Source organism: Spermophilus citellus (assembly GCF_964194105.1).
Source record: "Spermophilus citellus genome assembly, chromosome: 15".
Taxonomy (NCBI): domain Eukaryota; kingdom Metazoa; phylum Chordata; class Mammalia; order Rodentia; family Sciuridae; genus Spermophilus; species Spermophilus citellus.
In genome coordinates this window covers 27,295,077-27,314,556 of record NC_138195.1, presented here as the reverse complement: position 1 = coordinate 27,314,556, position 19,480 = coordinate 27,295,077, and the positions used below count along the sequence as shown (strand labels likewise).

Sequence of the window (19,480 nt, the reverse complement as noted above, 5' to 3'; positions counted from 1 at the left end):
GTACACTATGGAAATGCCAAGTGCAAACTCAGCCCTGCAGTCAGACAAGTCTGGCTGTGAGCTTGGTCTATTCCTAACTTGCCTATGATGCCTTCTTCCTGAGCACCTCCCAGGCTTACCCTCCTTCACAAATGGTCCCCTTCATCCCACTCATAGGGGATTATAACCAACATTCATCAGAAATGCCTGATTTAATCTCAACCTGATTCCCTAAACTTCACCCCAGAACAGCCGGTTTTCTTGAGATTTGATGACATCTGAGTGACAGCCATGATACCTGTAAGATACCTTCTGGAGGCTCATTTTGCTTTAGAGTTTCTGCCTTCTAGTTTTTATCTCTAACCCCATTCCTCACCATAGCTTTCAAAAACCACCACTTTCTTCTTTTAACTGACCTTTCTCATGTGTAAGGCAGCATTTGCTTCCTGCCAGGACTGGAAACCTGGGTGTCATAACCCTGTGTGTTCACAATAAGCACATGGAGCTCAACCCCGGTCCCTGGTGCCCAGCTGACAAGTAGTTTCCAGAAGCAAGTGAGCAGCCAGCCTGTCCAAAAGGGATGAGATCAAACTATGGCTATTGGGTCCCAATTGTCTCAACTCCCCCAAGAGACTATGGAAAAACTTTTATGATTCTGCTCTTTAAAACAAGCAACAAATAATGCCAAGATTGAACAGAGAAGATATCTGATCTAGTACAGTATCTATTTTTGTGGCCTTAATTTACCAAAATTTCCTTCTTTCTTTTTTTTTCTGGAGCTAGAGGAGGAACCCCAGTACCTCATAGGCAACATCCCCAGCCCAATTTGGTGACTTTTTTCATCCTTAATTTTTCAACCCCCCCCCACCTTTTGTTTTGGTTGAGCTCCTGACCCATTTTCATACATAAAGTAATATTTTCTGGAATACTGAAAGGAGACTACCAAACAGTGAACAGTCTCCTTGGAGACCATGTACTGAATGAAGAGCTGGCACCACCATTACCCAGCTATGTCCTTTGCTCCCTGAGTGCCGTGGTGACTTGGATAAGCAGGTGTGATCTGCCAGCAGGGGAGGGGTGGGAACACCTTATGCCACCTTCTGGTGTTTCACTTCTAATTGGCCACACCAACAGTCATTCTTTGGTTATAGAATTCATGTCTTCGAGGAAGAACACCCTGCAGTTTACTTAGTTGGCAATACTTAAAGGAAATCATTGTAACCCAGGCCGTGGGCTGTGCTGACCTAATCTGATTTAGATAAAGGGAGGTAAAGGGCTATTCCCATGCTTTAAATGACAGGTACAAAGAAGACTCTCCTGAGTCACACTGTTACAGATTGAACCCGCTGTAGAGAAAAAAAAAAAAAAAAAAAGATTGAGGCCCATCCTTGTCTGTCCATTTTAAAAGAGTCTAAAAATTCAGACCTGAAAACAGAGATGATTTTGAATTTTCTATATTAATCTGTATTACCTACCAATCAGAAATGTGCTGTGACCAAGATTGATCATTTATCTGTACTAAAATATTGGCAGAATAAAAATTAAACTTGCACAACTATAACTTGTCAATCTATAACTAAAAATTAAAATTTAAAAAAAAGTCTGACTTGAAAATTCAGTAACATATCCTTAATATTCTTTCCAAAGAACAAAAAGAAAGTCTCCAGTGCAATAAAAAAGACATTGAACTGAATGAAAATGAAAAGACAAAATCAAAATTCATGGGGGAAATATACAACTTGACTAGAATATTAGAAATAGTTTTGATTGCATATAAAAGTTTCTGGTTTGATGAGGGAACAGTCAGAGGCGAAATGATTAGATTATGACAGCTGTAACCTAATGTGCCCATCCTAGTTTAAATGGACTAAGTGGTAGGTGGGGCATGGTTGGAGGAGGTGGGTTGTTGAGGACATGCCCTGGAAGGGTTCATCTTCTATGCAGCCCCTTCCCCTCTCTCTCTGATGCATCCTTCTACCATGCCCTTCCACCATAATGTCCTGCCTCACTTTGGGCCCCCCCACAAAATGGACTTGACCTTCCATCATTAAGCCTCTAAATCTGTGAACCAAAATAAATTTTCCCTCCTATAAGTTGTTTTTATTGGTTATTTTGGTCACAGGGATGCAAAGTTAACTAACACAATGAGTATCTATTAAGGGCCAGGTTCTCATCTCTTACCTCTAGAGGAATATTCAGGATACACATTCAGCAACAGACTAGTTTAGATTTGATCTGATCAGCAAGAATGAAGTAGCTACAGAAAAGAGTATTAAGTAAACCACTCCTGATATTTGTTTTAAATTATTTTGAACAAATCTAGGCTACCTTAAGGGCAATGGAGTCATACGTTTGGCCATAAAAATACTGTTTTGCATAGTGCAATACAAAATTTTTATTCTGATACCAGAATGAAGTGATTGGGTCCCCTAAGCACCAAGAACTCAGGTTTTAGGTCTACAAACATCTCTGGGAGAATCCAGGTTTTCCCACTAGGGAAGCCTACTACATCCTATTTATCCCTTTTGTTCAACTTATTTTCACCCTTTAAAGGAAGACAATAATACTTAGCCAGAAGAACTCAAGTGAAGTGCAAGTCAAGTGTATAAGAAATTCCATTATAGTCCCCAGGTTACAGGTAGGAAACAAAGAAAATCTGTCCTTTCTCACAGCAAATGGTTAAAGAAATGAGGTTAATGACTTCTGAAAGTTATTATAGATATCACAGATGGTTGATGTGCAATTACTTGCTTTTTGGAAATTCATTGTTGACAGACATTCAGTTATCTAACAGTTGTCCTAGTAATTCTAGTCAGGAGAGGTACTACTGTCAGGTTACATGTCACCTTCAATGCAAACCACCATAGCAAAACAGCTGTCGTAATAATAATAGGTACCATTAATAGACAGCTTTCCTTCCCTGGTTAACTGAAATCAGACATTAATACACATGATCTCAGATACCCTGACAACAGCCTGTTCAAACAGGACACAGGTGAGCTTATTGATTAGAGGTGCAACCCAGGGTGAGACTATCGGGTTTCAAATTCTAACTTCACCCACCATTGACTGCAGAATCACAGGCTCCCCAAATACAAAGAGTTAACCGTAGACACTGTCAAATTACAGGTGCTAAAAAGGAAAAATGAGATAATGCTTGTAAAGCAGCACAATTCTTGATGTCAGTAAGCACTCTCCATTTTATAGTTAAGAAAACGAGAGCCTAGAAATAGGAAACTTGAGTAACTCTTGAAACAGGAATCCCAAAACTAGTTGCGCAGGAACCCAGAACCAGTCTTAGTCACCCATGAAAATTAGAAATTGGACTTTAAGAGGTATCAGTAAAATCCAGGGAAGGGTCAAATCCTTGAGCCTTAGGTAAGAATGACAGGATTTACTACAAAAATGAAGATTTTAGTTCAGTGTTACAAATGTATGACTCATAACCTTTTTCCTGCCAAAGAAATAAAAGAGCACTCGTTCCCTTCACTTTTAGGAAGAATGCTCAGTGTCTGAAGCCTAAACACCTGGTACATTTTATTAACAAATCCAAACTCTACCAAGACAGATTTCAATTCAAAAGATTTATTGGTTTTAAAGATAAATTCTAAATTTTGTTGTATTTGAAAGATATTTCATATACTAAAAACGTTCTAACTTAGAAGCCTGAGGTGACGAATTTTTAATGTGATGATTCAATTAATATGAATTATAAAACATTTGGTAAATAAATTTGAGATGTCCAGGAGAAATTTATATTTGTACACAGATTTTTAAAAATATATTGCTCAGTTGTCAACGGATCTTTTTTTTTAATGTGGTGCTAAGAATCGAACCCAGTGCCTCACACATGCTAGGCAAGTACTCTAGCACTGAACATAGCTCCAGCCCCAGTACACAGATTTTTTTCATCATAAATTGTATGGGGATGTTAATTTTACTCGCCTGCTGTTAAAATACTAAAATTTCCTAGAGATTATGTATTCTAAACCTAAGTCACCCACGAGACACCAAACTTTAATTTACATTTTAATATAATTTCCTTTTTATTCCAATTTGCTTTTAAGAAACCACCACCAATAGATACCTAATGCAATGAAGTGAAATGAATCACAAATAAAATTTTTAAATGACACCATTCTTCTGCCTGCCAGTTGCCTGAAACTCCAAAGTTGGGTTCAGTCCTTGGGCATGACTAATAGACTTTTTAAATTTTTCATAAATTTCCTGAGAACAGTTCTTCAACAAATGAACTTACTATCCAAAAGCAAGACAACTATCTTGAAATATTCGTCCACTGCTTCTCCAAAAATCCCCACCCACAAGAATTTTCACTGTGGGTAGTTGCACTCGTGTTTGGTTTTACATTAGACAATTTCTTCCATGCAGTGAACAAACTTCCAATCCCCAGGAAAAGACAGTGCCTTTCATAATATTCTCTGGCAATTCACTTTACAACTCTTGAAAAAAAGAAAAGCTCCTTTTTTTGTTGTTGTTGTTGTTGTTGTTGTTTTGGGGTTTTTTGTTTTTTGTTTTGTGTGTGTGTGTGTGTGTGTGTGTGTTGGTGGTGGTGGTGGTAGGTGCTAGGCAAGTGCTCCACCACTGAGCTACACCCTCAGTCCTTGAAGAACCCCTTATTACCAGCAAAGCCCATTCATTTACCATTTGCTCCCTCCCTGCCTTCCTGCCCTGTGACATCCCCCTAACTTTAATATGGTTTCCTCATAGTGTGGTTCCTGGACCACCTGCATCACAATCACTTGGTGGAGGAGGTGGGTGCTGGCAATAATAAATAGATTTATAGAACCCATTGAGTCAGAATTTCTAGAAAGGATGCCCCAGGGATCTCCATTTTTTACGAAACAGCCTAGGATATTTTCATGCACATTAAAACTTTAAATATTGCCTCAAATAAAAGTCCTCTAAGATTGTTACAAATAACCTTCTAAATGCCTTGCCTTCATCAGTGGAATATTTTCTACTTTAGAACAAACTTTTATGACTTGGCTTCTGCAAAGTAGAGGTTATTCTCCTTTTTCCTCCCTCGCCCCTCAATCCACATTGCAAATACCAATTTTCCATCTTTACTCCTGACACACCTCCTACAGGACACATTTTTTTCATGGCTTCAACTTAATTTGAATGTTAGCAGCATACCTTCCAAAGGTGCTCCCTTCATTTCCACCAGGATATCCAATTGTTGTTTCTCACTATGTTCCAAGGATAAATACATCTCTCCCACAAATACTGCTAGCTCCAAAAAAATTTATTTATTCATTCACTTATCCAACATTGTTTATGAACCCTGTGTTGTGTTAGAAACCGGTAAGCAAAGAGCTGGGAGTGTGGTGCATGCCTGTAATCCCAGCAGCTTGAGAGGCTGTGGGATGGAGGATCATGAGTTCAAAGCCAGACTCAGCAAAAGTGACGTGCTAAGCAACTCAGTGAGACCCTGTTCTCTAAATAAAATACAAAATATTTTGATTTTGTATTCCTAGGGAGGTTTCTCAGTGGTCAGTGGCCCTGAGTTCAATCCCCAGTACAAAAGAAAAAAAAGTGGTAAGCAAAGAGACATATTTGCTAGGAGCAAATGCTGGGATGGAGAGGTAAAACTATTAAACAATTATTTACACAATTGTGTAATAAAAATGATGGCAACTGCTACAGAGAAAAATTAGAGGAAATGATGAGATTTATGTATTTGCTAGCAAAAATGCTTCTAGGGCAAGGATATATTTTCTTAGTGCATCAGGAGACATAGATCATAGATTTATCTGATTATTGGTAATGTTAACTTTGACCATTAATACCTCTGTAGTTTTCTCCCCTATGAAGATACTATACTTTCAATTGTAACTATAAAGTATTTGGAGTCAGGGGGATATCTCAGTGATATCTCATGCATGAGGCCCTGGGTTCAATTCTCAGCCCCATTTAAAAAAAAAAAAGTATGTTGTAGTATGTTGTAGGTAGTTATTTTTATTTTTATTTTTTTTTTAATTTTTTATTGGTTGTTCACAACATTACAAAGCTCTTGACATATCATATTTTTAGATTCTGAAAATATTTTTTCTTCTTTTTTTATTTTTTATGACAGCAGAATGCATTACAATTCTTATTTCACATATAAGGCACAATTTCTCATATCTCTGGTTGTATATAAAGTATATTCACACCAATTCGTGTCTTCATACAGGTACTTTGGATAATCAGATCATCACATTCCACCATCATTTATAACCCCATGCCCCCTCTCCCCCCTCCAACCCCTCTGCCTGATTATCTAGAATTCGTCTACTCCTCCCATGTTCCCTCTCCCTATCCCACTATGTGAATCAGCCTCCTTATATCAGAGAAAACATTCGGCATTTGTTTTTTTGGGATTGGCTAACTTCACTTAGCATTATCTTCTCCAACTCAATCCATTTACCTTCAAATACCATGATTTTATTCTCTTTTATTGCTGAGTAAAATTCCATTGTGTATAAATGCCACATATTTTTATCCATTCATTTATTGACAGGCATCTAGGTTGGTTCCATTGTTTAGCTACTGTGAATTGTGCTGCTATAAACATTGATGTGGCTGTTTTTTTTCCCTGTAGTATGTTGTTTTTAAGTCCTTTGGGTATATATAGACCAAGGAGAGGGATAGCTGGATCAAATGGTGGTTCCATTCCCAGTCTTCCAAGAAATCTGCATACTGCTTTGAAAATATTCTGTTACCCATTAATTTTAGCAAATAAAGATGATTTTTGCCCAAAACAATTATTACTCCTACCATTTCCATATGCTTTCCCTTCTCTCTCCGTTTTTCTCCCCCCATTCGTCTTTGTTTACTGTAGTCTTTTCCTCATGCTCTTCCTTCCTGTTCTGTTCTTGGTTGCTCTCTTTATAAGAGGTCATGAGGGGAAAGGGGGAGGGAAAAAAAAGGGAGAGAATTGAACAACAGCAGGGGAGGTAGAGAGGGAAGATGGGAGGGGAGGGGAAGGGAGGGGGGATAGTAGGGGATAGGAAAGGTAGCAGAATACAACAGTCACTAATATGGCATTATGTAAAAATGTGAATATGTAACAGATGTGATTCTGCAATCTGTATTTGGGGTGAAAATGGGAGTTCAAAACACAATTTGAGTCAAATGTATGAAAGATGATATATCATGAGATATGTAATGCTTTAAATAATCAATAAAAAAGGGGGCAAAAAAAAGTTATTAGAAAGCAAGGTTATCTTGGAATAAAAAAAACAATTATTACTGTGATATTTGAAAATGGAGATTTTTCTATTTCCATCATTCCTTACATTTATTAAATAAGTAAAAATTCTTGGTTGACAGAAGTTGTTTTGTTTTTATATAAAATGTAAAAATTTAAGTTGGTGTGTGGGGGGTTGTTTGTTTGTTTGTTTTTGTGGGGGCTGGGGATCAAACCTAGGGCCTTGTGCATGCCAGACCTGTGCTCAATGACTGTTATACTCCCATCCAAATCAATCTTTTTTATGATATCTACATCTAGGTCCCTGAACATTCATTAAAAGGTCTTCAAACTCACTGATCATAAAAATTTTACAATACATCTACCTTTATTTTCTGCCAATAATTTGATGGTTAGGCATTTTTGTATAAACAGCTTTGATCCTTATACAATTTATTTTTACATAAGGAGTGTGTCAAGATTGGCTCCTCATCGCCAGGTAAAATGTCCTTTTCTTTCTCTTCAAATTATAATCAGGAATTGATCCTCATATATTTTTTACCTTCTTGTTTAATTCTCAACTCTCACCCATAAGGTGATCTGCCCAAACTAGGCACTCAGTACACATTCATAGATTTAAATCATCTGACAGTGATGGATAAAGTTGGAGAGAGGACAGCAAGTAGCCACCCAAAGGGGAGAAAAGTGCAACTGTGGAATGAGGTTGGTCGAGTCTGAAAGGAATGGAGATGGATAATAGCTACAGAGGACACTGAAGAAAAATCAGAGAACTTGGAAATTAAATGAACATAACACAATATAGGAGCAAAACTAAGGGAAAATATTGTAAACATAAGCATCTAAGGAAGCTGAAGATGGTGATGCTTCTAATTTCACTGTCAAAAGGTGAAGAAATGTATCTTTCATCTCCACAAATGAAACCAACACCCAGTGGATTACACAAAATGGCAAACCCTGGTAACACCTCCCTACCCCTCCCTGCCTGTCCTTCAACCTCAAGTCCTACCTGCCACCTATATCTAAGGATTTCAATGCAATCTCTAAACTACCTCTCCAATCTGCATCTTCTCACCATCTTTTCAAGATCTTCTTACCCTAACCACTTCTGCCCTTTTCTGTCTACATTGCTAGAACAGCCTTCTAACTGGTGTGTTTGTTTCTAGCTGGCTCCTCTTTGATTAATTCGATATACGACCTGCGTTGTGATCTTTTAAAAACTTGACTGGAATACTGTCATTTCTTTGCTTAAAGCTCCTTAGTGGCTTGCCATCACTATTAATATCCTATTGTAGTTCCCCCCACCTCATCCATAGAGAATATGTTCCAAGATCCGCAGTGGATGACTAAAACAATGAATAGCACAAAACTTTACACATGATTTTCCTCTTAGTATTCCTACCTATGACAAAGTTTATTTTGTAAGTTAAGCACAGTAAGAGATTAACAAAAATAACTAGTAATAAAGTAGAACAAATGTAACATAATGCAATAAAATTTATGCAATTGTGGTCCCTTTTTATCTCGAAATATCTTGCATTGTACTCATCCTTCTTTGTTGACTGCAGGTCACTGAAACTGCAGAACTCAACACCACAGGTGTTGAGGTCCTGCAAATCTGAGTCTGACCCAGCTCATTCCTGGCCAACCTTCTTTCACTTGCCCTTCTCTACACACTGGCACCTTAGGGTTGCTAAAATGCACTGTGCAAAATCAATGAAAATACCCCCCTCCTTGGTTCACACTTCTACTTCTGATTCATCTTCCCAGTGTTAGTTTAACCAGATTCCTCAGGAAAGACACCTTTGACCACCACCAGATTAGGACGCACTCTTGATTACAATACACCTGAAGAAACATCAGATAAATCCAAATCAAGGGATTTTCTATAAAACCACCAGCCAGTATTCTTTTTAAAAAGTGTCAAAATAGAAAGATTGAGCAACAACTCCAGATTTAAAAAGACTAAGGAGACATGACAACTAAATGCAATAGATGAACTAGAAGGCGAACTACAAGAAAAATTGGCATTTTTTTTTACAATATACACTCCTATTGACCAAGAAATTCCAATTCTAAGATTTCCCCATAGATTGTTCTGCCCAAATGCTACACACACACACACACACACACACAGAGAGAGAGAGAGAGAGAGAGAGAGAGAGAGAGAGAGAGAGCAGCAATGGTTTAAAAATATTAAAATTTTGGAAACAAAAAGAAATAGCTGCATAGGGCCACACAGTTGTTAAGTAATCAAATCTTGTTGACTCTAGACTTAAATCTTTTATCTAGTAGCCTATACTAATATCACAGCCAAAGAGAATGCTCTGGTCTGGGTATTTTATCTGGGCTGCAAAATCTGAAAAAATTTAAAATCATGGAATATTAATGGAATTAATAATATTCAAGAAACATTTACAGAGTGTCTGATATAGTCCGTATATTGTGCTAGATCTGAGGTCCTAGAAAAAAATCATCTGACCAGGCACAGAATGAGTGACAAATGCTCAATGTGTGTATACATAAATTTATTATAATGCTTTTTATAAGACAAAACTCAAATCCTGGTATCAAGTAATAAATCTATGATCCTGGAAAAGATTTTTGGATTCTTTACCAGTTTTTTGTATTTTCAAAGTGACCACTGTAAGAGTCGTTTCCTCATAACAGTTTGTCAAGAATAAAATTTAATATCAGCATGTAATATTCTTTCAACTGTACCTAGTATACAGTAAAAAAAAACTAATAAAAGCTAGTTACTATTATTAATTTATTTTTAAGTAGAATTGGATGTCCATGTTTGAATCCAATAGCATGAGAGAGGAGAGTTTTCTTCATTGGCTTTTGTTTGGTTGTCCACTTTTGTGGCATATATTTTATTTAATTAGGTAGTATGAATATACTTACATTAGAAACTGAAATAAAATAAAATAAATAGCCATAAAAGGGCATATTAAAAAAATATCTGGCTTCAAATCAAGCCTTTAGAAGAGACCCACATGTTTGTGCACTGAGCCACAGACTTGCTCAAGTTAGAACATTAAGTGAAAAAACCAAATTGTAAATTAACATACAAAGCACGACTTCATCCTTGGAGTATGAATGTATATGTATTAGTTTATATTGGTACTTAGAAGAAAAAAGTCTGGAACACCTGTGCTTACACAGTAGTCTTAAAGTTATATATCATTATCATGTGCGGATTTCTTTTCTAAGCTGATCTCTCAAGGGTGGGACCTCGAGGGACTTTCATTTTCAATTCATTCATTTCTGTATATTTGTTATCAGTCTGTATCACTTTATAAAAAGACAAATTATAAATTTTTTAAGTCTTAAAGCTTTGAGTCAATTGTTCTAGATTTGAATCCTGGTCTCTTCAATTCCTATGTGTAGGAGAAACTGATGGCTAACCTAGGTAGTTGTTATGGTTTGGATATGAGGTGTTCCCCCAAAGCTACTGTGTTGATACAGGAATATTCAGAGGTGAAATGATTAGATTATAAGCGCACAACCTAGTCAGTCCATCCTAATTTGAGTGGACTAACTAGGTAATAACTGAAGGCAGGTGGGGCCTATTTGGAGGAGATAGGTCACTAGGGGCATGCACTGAAAGGGTTCATCTTCCTTTTGGCCCCTACCCACCCATTTCTAGGATGCCATCAACAGAGCTGTGCTCCTCCACTGCACCCTTCTGCCATGATGTTCTGCCTTATCTTGGGCCCAGAACAATGGAATCAGCCTAATAATGACTGCATCTCTGAAACCATGAGCCAAAATAAACTTTTCCTCCTCTAAACTGTCCTTGTCAGGTATTTTTATCACTACAAAAACCTGACTTACACAGTAGTCTTAAAGTTACATATCATTCGTATGCAATTGCTGGAAATATCAATTTACCGGCTATGTTCAGGAATACAGAGTTGGAGAACCCTGGTGCAAAGGCCTTCAAAGTTGGTCTCACCAAATTCTGCACCCAAATCCTCATCCTTGTTCTCTTCTGCCTTTATGGTGACAAACCAGTCTGCTTTACTCCCTGTTTCTTGATCCTGTTTCTGGACTAGATACTGTGTGGTCCTTGCTAAGGAGCACATTTGTTTCCATCAGGTGAGTCCCCTGCTCGAAAATGCTCAGTATCAACATAGTACCTACCAGAGGGAGTTTAAACACCTTAGCTAGACAGCCCATGAAGGCTCTCAGTGTAATCAGACTCCCTTTCCTTCCTTCTGTATTATTAGACTATTTATCACTTCCTCCTATGTCTTCCTCAACTTCTCTTATCTAATCATCTGCCATTCAGAAGGACACATAATATCATCTCTAACATATTACTGCCAACTGTGGTTTTCTGATTCTGTCCATCAAAAAAATAGGAATTATTAATAAGATGAGAGAAAGTGTTTTACTCCATCATAAGCACTCCAAGACAATAGTGAGGTGTTTGTACTGAAATATGTTATTATGTGAGAATGTCTATGGAAATCAGTAAGAATAAATGCTGAAAACATAAAAGGAGAGGCAAAAGATTGAGTATAAAATGAGTTTTTTTCTCAAAGTACAGTTTATGATCACCTATGTCAGGATTTTCTGAAAAGACTATTGAAAGGAAGGGTTCCAGCTCCACCCAGACCTTCTGAATAACAATCTACGGGGTGGGATGGGGGACATCTTATTTTTGGGGGGGGATAATTTGAGAATCATTGCTCTAGTTACCTTTCTACATCTTTCAATAACATCACACTTGACAAAAGGAAAGTGACCATATATACCATAAAACATGCCATACATATTTCTTTCAAGATCCACTTTTTGATTTCTTGCATTTTTCATGAATTGGAAAAGCAAAATTCCACCCCCACCAGTGATTTCAAGTAGTTTTAGTTCTACTTATATATAAAGTACCATAGTTTCAGAAAGGAGTTTTCCTGTGCTGTTAAACACTAACTAACACATGAAAGATTTTCCAAGCTTTTCTTTTCTAATCTCATTCCAACCATCATGTCCATAATGTGCCTATAATTAAAGAGAACTTACCTTGTAGGACAATTTATCAACCAGCCTTTCAGAGAAAAAGAGATCAGAAAAAAGGACAGAGTCAATCCACCAGAAGATAGAAGCACAGACCCCCAGGCAAGAATGAGCTCTCTTCCTTTTTTCTCAGTTGTTGAAATGTGCATTTCTAGTGTTAAAAACATATGACTCTAGTGATAGATAATGACAGAGTATTATCCTGCCTAAAACAGGAAAAAGGAAAAGGCAGTATCCTTAAATGAGATGAATTTAATCATAATTCCATTACTGATTGTAGTTTTCCTTCTGCTTTTAATTAAAGGTACAGAAATTATTGATCCAGCCACTGGCATTAGAAGCACAGTGCTCACAAAAGGAGCCCACACTGGGACTTCTCTCTGAACATGGGGAAATGCAAAACAGGCAGTATTCACACGGAACCAGAAGGGTTAAAAATGAGTCATGCTGGCCTCATGTTTCCAAAATAAGCCAGTGAATCAAGTCAAACCAACAAAATGACTATTCTGTGATGGATCCCTTAGCACTTATCTCTTATCTGGGCATTTGCTGAATTTCTGGTTCCAGTACTAGAATGACACTAAAACATTAAGGATGGCAAAACTTTAACAAACAAAAAATCAAATTCACCAAACCTCCAGTTCGGTCATCCTTAATCAAGTCTGTACTCATGAAATTTTTGAAAAGTTTTTTCTAGAATGAATGGAACTTTAACTAAATCATAAGATGCATAATTTACACAAAAGGGTAAAGCAAAGAATACAGAGTATATTTTAAAAGATGAGATTTTATTTTATTTTTCGTCCACTAAAGAATTCATTCTATCCATGAGTGTCATGCAAAACCAGAAAAAACTGGCATTTACTTAGAAAAACACAATACTGGGGCTGGTGGTATAGCTCAATGGTAGAGCCTGTTCTTAGCATGCATGAGGCCCTGGGTTCAATTCTCAGACCAAGAAAGAAAAGAGAGAGAAGGGTGTGGGAAGGGGAAACCCACAATAATATGTATAGATTTTGTGAGTTATTTATGAGAACAAAGATTATAAGCATTAGTGTAACAATGTCAAAATATGGAAATCAGTGATGGCAGATTCCTTTCTAGAGAACCTCTGGAGAAATTGACAATTTTTGTTCTTTACTGCCACAGCAATCTTCCCACCTATAATTAAAATCTGACCTCCTATAGTTATACACAATAATTTCATCAAGTTAAAGAACAGTTAAAATTTACTTTGCCACTACTCTGTAGAATTTTCTGAATTAACTGTAAAAAAAAAAAAAAATGATTAGAAATGCCATCATCACTTCACCAGGCTCAAAAATGGGAGAGATACAAGACTCTAGGGCCATGGAGAGAGATGAATGGCACCAAAGTGTCTCAGAATACTGATACTTACTCCAGAACCTGATATGCTATATTAAGGAGTCATCTCCTCCCTGCCTCCAGAAAAGAACCACTGAATACTGAATACATGACAGTTGTATGTGCTGTACATGTCAATGGTATTAGGCAAAAATAACAAATTTTTAAAGCCTATGTAAAAACGCAAACTATAATACTTTTTGACAAAGAACTTCAAAAAAATTATAAAACATGAAAACATTGAGAAAAAAAAACTGTAGCCAATAACCTGTGTGCTAATTTTATTTTAAACATAGCAAATCTACATTAGGGATGACTGGATCTCTAAAACTCCATGAGAACAATCCCACACTGTTTTTACTCGAATCAGTATCCCTAGCACCTACCATGTGGGATAAGAAACAAGAATCTATTCAAGATAGGAAAGCAGGTGTTGGAGTCAAACTGTCTGAGTTTGACTCCCACCTCTATCACCTATCTACCAGCCTATGACCCTGAGCAATTTACCTAGCCTCTTCGAGTCTTACTTTTTAAATCTGCAAAGTGGTACCTATTGCATAAGGTTGTTTTATGTGTTAATAAAAACAAGAATAACAAACACATAAAACATTAACTTTTTGCCAGACACTGTTCTAAGCACTTTTCATTTATACTTATTTAGGCATGCATTCCTTCCTGGGCCTTATGAAATAGAAACTAACATCCCAATTGAAACATGAAGAAACGGGGACTCCAAGAAGTTAGTAACTTGCACAGAGATATACAACTGGTCAGTGGCAAAAGGATTTCATTGCCTAACACTAATCATCCTTGAAATTTCATATGTTATTCCAAGTACTGCTTAATACTATCTCTGGCATACAGCACAAGGCCAATCCTTAACATTTATTAGGAAACACTTGTCAAACATTTGCATAATTCGCAGGTTACCCAGAGCCCAGCAAGAAGAAATGCAGCGATCAGCTGGCCTGAGTGGGGGTAGAATATGTTAGTGATCATACTTGTGTCCTTTCCACATGCAACAAAGAACTCTGGTGTCTGACTTCCTGAAGTTTTCCCTTCTTCATCTCAATGCCCAGGGCTCTTATATCATACTGTCATCACCTGACGTCAGATTATCACATCCCCCTTTCTTCTATTATTCCACTCCTACTCAATTGCCAAAGTGTTCTCACAAAAAGATGCTTTCATCCCTTACTCTCTGTCAAGGAACCTACAACCAACTAACAATAAAAATTCTTCTTCCTGGCTTTCAAGGACCTTAATAAGTCATGGAGGGAACATGTCTTTAACTCTCCTTCAAGGGCCCAAGTACCTACTTATCAAATAAATACTTGATATGAATAGCCATGTTTGATTATGCAGAGAATAGCAGTATTTGTGTTACTTCAGAATGCTGATAAGCATTTTCTTTATGTTATGTATTTATTTTTGGACATAGCTCAATAAAAAATTTGAAAATATCACTTGATTTTATTTAGAATGAAACAAACTTGCTCAGAGAAGCATATAAAAGGAAGAATATTGATGAAATTTTGCATTATTATTAAACAATGCAATGTTAATTTTTAGGTACACTTTGTATAGCTTTCTAATCTTTCAACTTGAAGTTAGATTCTGAATCTCATAGAGAACCTCTAGTGATTAGAGAAGTCAGAACTAAAACAAAAGGAAGGCATGATCTTCTTGTATTCCAAACTGAACAATGCACCATTTCTAAAGTTCCTTGAAAGGTTAACAGCCAATCACAACATAGGAATTACTGGAATTTATATTAAGGAATTGCTTTTAATAAACACAAGTTACTAAGTAACCCACCAGCCTGGATTAATGTCTCTAAACCAACTGCACCAGTAGACAAAAATAACATGGATTTAATTTAAAATTTAGAAAAATCATCAAGTAGTATGTATTTTAAAGACTTAGTCAATTGCCAAATGTTCAACTGGCCCCTCCGCTTGGCATGAGGAGATTCAGGATTGTACTAGAAGTTCATGTGATTTGCTTAGAAATGCAAATAATTTCTGACAAAAGCCACATCCAGATATAGACCCATCCAGATTATTCCTGAGTTGAACATTCTGATGTCAACTCAGGATTTCTGAACGTACGCTCACACAGCCAGTTGGATAGTTCACATATCCAGACAGCTAGAATAAGCAAGTCAACAGGTACCAATATAGTAGTTTTAGAGGGATTGTTATTGTTCCTTCACTTAAGATGGTCTTCTTAGTTGGTTGTATCAATGGGGCTGCAATTTGGTGAAAGGTTTGGTGATTCTTTTAAAGTTATGACTAGAATAAAATCAATACCAGAAAGGTCAGAGTAATTAGGTTGGGAAGATAAAGACATTCTAGGATTTGTTATTCATTTAACAAATATATTTATTGAACAGCTGCAACCCATTAGCCCTCAGGGATGGAAAAACAAACTAATATTTTCAGGGAAAACCACGAGTCATTTCACATAGTTTTAACTGAAGCCACTTTTTTTTTTTTTTACAAAGCCAAGAAAAATTCCATTATTAGAATCACAAATCCAATAGCTTAATTAAAATGTCTTTAATTGGCAGATGTATCCACTAGGAAGGCACCTGGCACTTCCCAGAAAGTATCTACATGATTTCCTGTCATATTTTTGAGCAAGAATTATCAGGCTTCTCTTTTCTGTAAACTGCAATCTCACTCTTTATATTGTAGCTGTAAATAGGCCTGGAGAGAGTCCTTAAAAAGGAGGGATGTGACCAAACTAAGTCCTATATCCTAAAAGTAAGAAGAGGAAAACTTTTAACAACAACTCTTTAGGTATTTTTATGCACCCTTTTCAGGAATCAACCCCATAAACACCCTCTTTCCAGGAGCAAATCTGTCTGCTGAGGACACATGGTCCTCTCAATGCCCTCTCCAAACCCCACCCAGGCACTAAAAATACTACGAGATAGGGCAATAGCAGGCAAGAAACTGGACTTGAAGACTGAGATACAGGTAAAAGACTTAGCATCTGCTTCATAGTCCAAATGGTGTTTACTCTACAAAAGAGTATAAAACAAGTTTCTTCTCAAAATTCCCAAGAAACAAAGACAGGCCTGGTTGCACACATCTATAATCCCAGTGGCTTGGGAGTCTGAGGCAGGAGGATTGAAAGTTCAAAGCCAGCCTCAACAACTTAGGCCCTGTATCAAAATTAAAAATTAAAAAGACTGGGGATGTGGCTCAGTGTTTTATGTGCCCCTGTGTTCAATCCCTTGTACCAAAAAAAAAAAAAAAAAGAAGAAGAAGAAAAAAATTCCCAAGAAACAGATGATGCATAAATTACAACCAAAGTATATTCAAAAATGTATTTCCATGTGGCAAACATTTGCTGTATGTAAACTTTAACAGAAAGCATGCAGTCATTATTTTCCAGGTAGATTCCAGTAACATTTCGTGCCTTTTAATAGAAGAAGCACTAATGGAGCAAAAGGTAAGAAGAAAAGCCTAGGGCTCAAAGACATTGACTCCAGTTTAAAATTAACACAAAACATGTATAGTGTCGCTACAAATATGTCAGATATAATTCAGTCATGGAGTACATTTTGAACTTAAATTTACCATCCATCCTAAAAACATAAAATTGCCAACTGAAACAAGGTCTGGGAAAACCATAAAACATAGTGGTTAAATCTCTGTAAAACAACCATAGAAAACTAATGCCTATGGGCTGGGGATGTAGCTCAGAGGTAGAGCTCTTGCCACTGGGTCTGCCTTTCATCCCCAGGACTGCAAAAAGAAAAGCAAACAACAACAACAAAAAACTCCTCCCCCAAAATTGAAACAGGAAATCAAACATTCAGGTGTAATTTATCTGCTGGAACAAATCTTCCTTACCGATTTTGACATGAACCATAAATTTGAATTTATGAACCATAAATTTGAATCATGAACCATAAATCAGCATCCTAGAAATATTCTCTATATTCCTGAAAATGTCTTAAAATCCAAGACTTCATTTTATTTTCAGCGATTAACAGGATATTTAAAAAGCAGTATGGTCACTTACTTTGAATGATGTCTGTTTCACTTGCTACCAAACGCTGATTTCCGGAAAGCAAGCCGCCCCTCCTCCCTCCTCCCAATACTAGAGATTTTTTCCAATCCTCTAGACCAGCTTCAGTTTCCTGAATTATTTATTCCTTCGGCAATTTTCTTTTATTAAACTTCGGGAACTAAAGCACGTTAGGCTTGGTTGTTTTAGAGTTCTGGAGAATTGTGTTTTGTTGACATTCCACTTCTTAGTGCATTTTACTGGGGGTTTTCAGTGAAGGCTAAAGTTATTCGGAAGGCAGAAATGTCTTTAAAGGATCGCTCTGAAAAGGCAAAAAAAAAAAAAAATCTAGAAAGGCGTCCCACACGCCTTGCAGGAGTAAATGTCAGTCTTTCCAACCCTTGCCCCCTGCTTCTGCACACACGCACGGTCACAGAGCGGTGATCTTTATGTAGACATTATTTTCACGGTTGCATTCCAAGTCTGAACAAGAAAAGCACGCGCACCTAGGTACAAGTTGGAGCCAGAGTCCCGCCCCCTACCAGGAACCACAGCTTCCTGCCTCTGCCTTCCCCATCAAGGTGAAACTAACCCCTAGGGACTAGCGGAGGAGCGCACGGGAGCCGGCCGGACCACAGCGCTGACTGGAAGGAAGCAAGCAGACAGCAGAGCGCATCTTCCCCTAGGAGCCAGCCGGCACCCCGACGCCGTCAGCGGAAGAGGGGCCGGCGCGCGCCGAGCCACCAGACACGCTCCTGGCGTGCACACTCGCTTGTGTCGGAGCGCGCCCACACTCTACCGCGCGCGCGCGCGCGCGTCTACTCACCAGCAGCCCTTGATGTCCGGGGCCCTCGTGGGACGGCGACCGCGGCAGCTGCCCGCTCGCGTGCCGTGTGGGTTTGGCATCCGTCTGGCCGCTACAGCCCCGGACTCGGTGGCTTTTGCTGGAAGGTACTGCAGCGGACTGATAATGGCACCCAGCTAGGAGGCGCCCACCCGCTTTCCGCGGCGTGCTTCCTCCCGCTTCTCCCTGCCAGCCGAAGAGCTTTGCTAGTTCCACTCGTTCTGGGTCGTGTGTTGCTCCCCTTTCTCCTATTCTTCCTCTCGATCGTAGCCCGCCTGCCCAGCGCCGGGGTGGAACAGCGTCCTTGCAAACCCGCGCGCAGGCCCGCTGATTCTCAACCTGCAGCAGCTCTCCCTGCTGCCGCCGCCGCAGGAAAAGAAATTGTCACTGCGATGGTCCTGGCTTCCCCTGCCCCAGCCCCTGGGTGCCGCCTCCGCCTCTGCCTCCGCCCCCTCCTCCGCGGCCACAGCCTCCCGCATTCTGCAGAAAAACCTCGCAGGTGGCAGCAGGGCCCTTCGGACGGCCTAGAAAGAGCGTGAAACGGTTGGGTGCTACTTACCCATCTGAAAACCACGCCTCTTGCCCAGCCCGCGACCACCTGGACTCCCCCTTTATTCCACTATCACTTTCACCCTGATGGACCAGAATGGTGACCGCAGAGCACACAAGCTGTAATGCAGCTGGATTTGACAGTGAAACTGGCAACGGATAGGGTTTTGGTAAAAACCCCACTCACACATATACAGGAATTCCATTTTGAGATTTATCCATAACTGGACATGCTCACCAAGAAAGACGTTATCTCTCCTACCCGCCTTCCTGAACTTCGTATTATCCTAGCGCCTGGATATTATTATATTGTTATTATCACTTCATTCGTGTGGTTTTTTTTTTTTAAAGAAAAAGAAAAAAGCATGGTCCTGGCATTGTGCCAAGCACTCAATACATGTAATCTTATTTATCTGTTACAAACCCGTGTATAAAAAGTACTCGGATTTTTTCCATAAGAAAGATACAGAGAAGAAAGTTATTTA

The 19,480-nt window shown here is 38.5% G+C and overlaps 1 protein-coding gene across 1 annotated transcript in view; it reads right to left on the bottom strand.

Moving 5' to 3' along the window:
• Nucleotides 1-18,567, bottom strand: part of STAMBPL1 (STAM binding protein like 1) — a 44,631-nt gene extending 26,064 nt beyond the window's left edge. Inside the window, exon 1 of the mRNA XM_081268277.1 lies at nucleotides 18,429-18,567. The gene's annotated coding sequence lies outside the window, so the exon portion shown is untranslated. The remainder of the gene's footprint in view (nucleotides 1-18,428) is intronic.
• Between the last annotated feature and the right edge of the window lie 913 nt (nucleotides 18,568-19,480).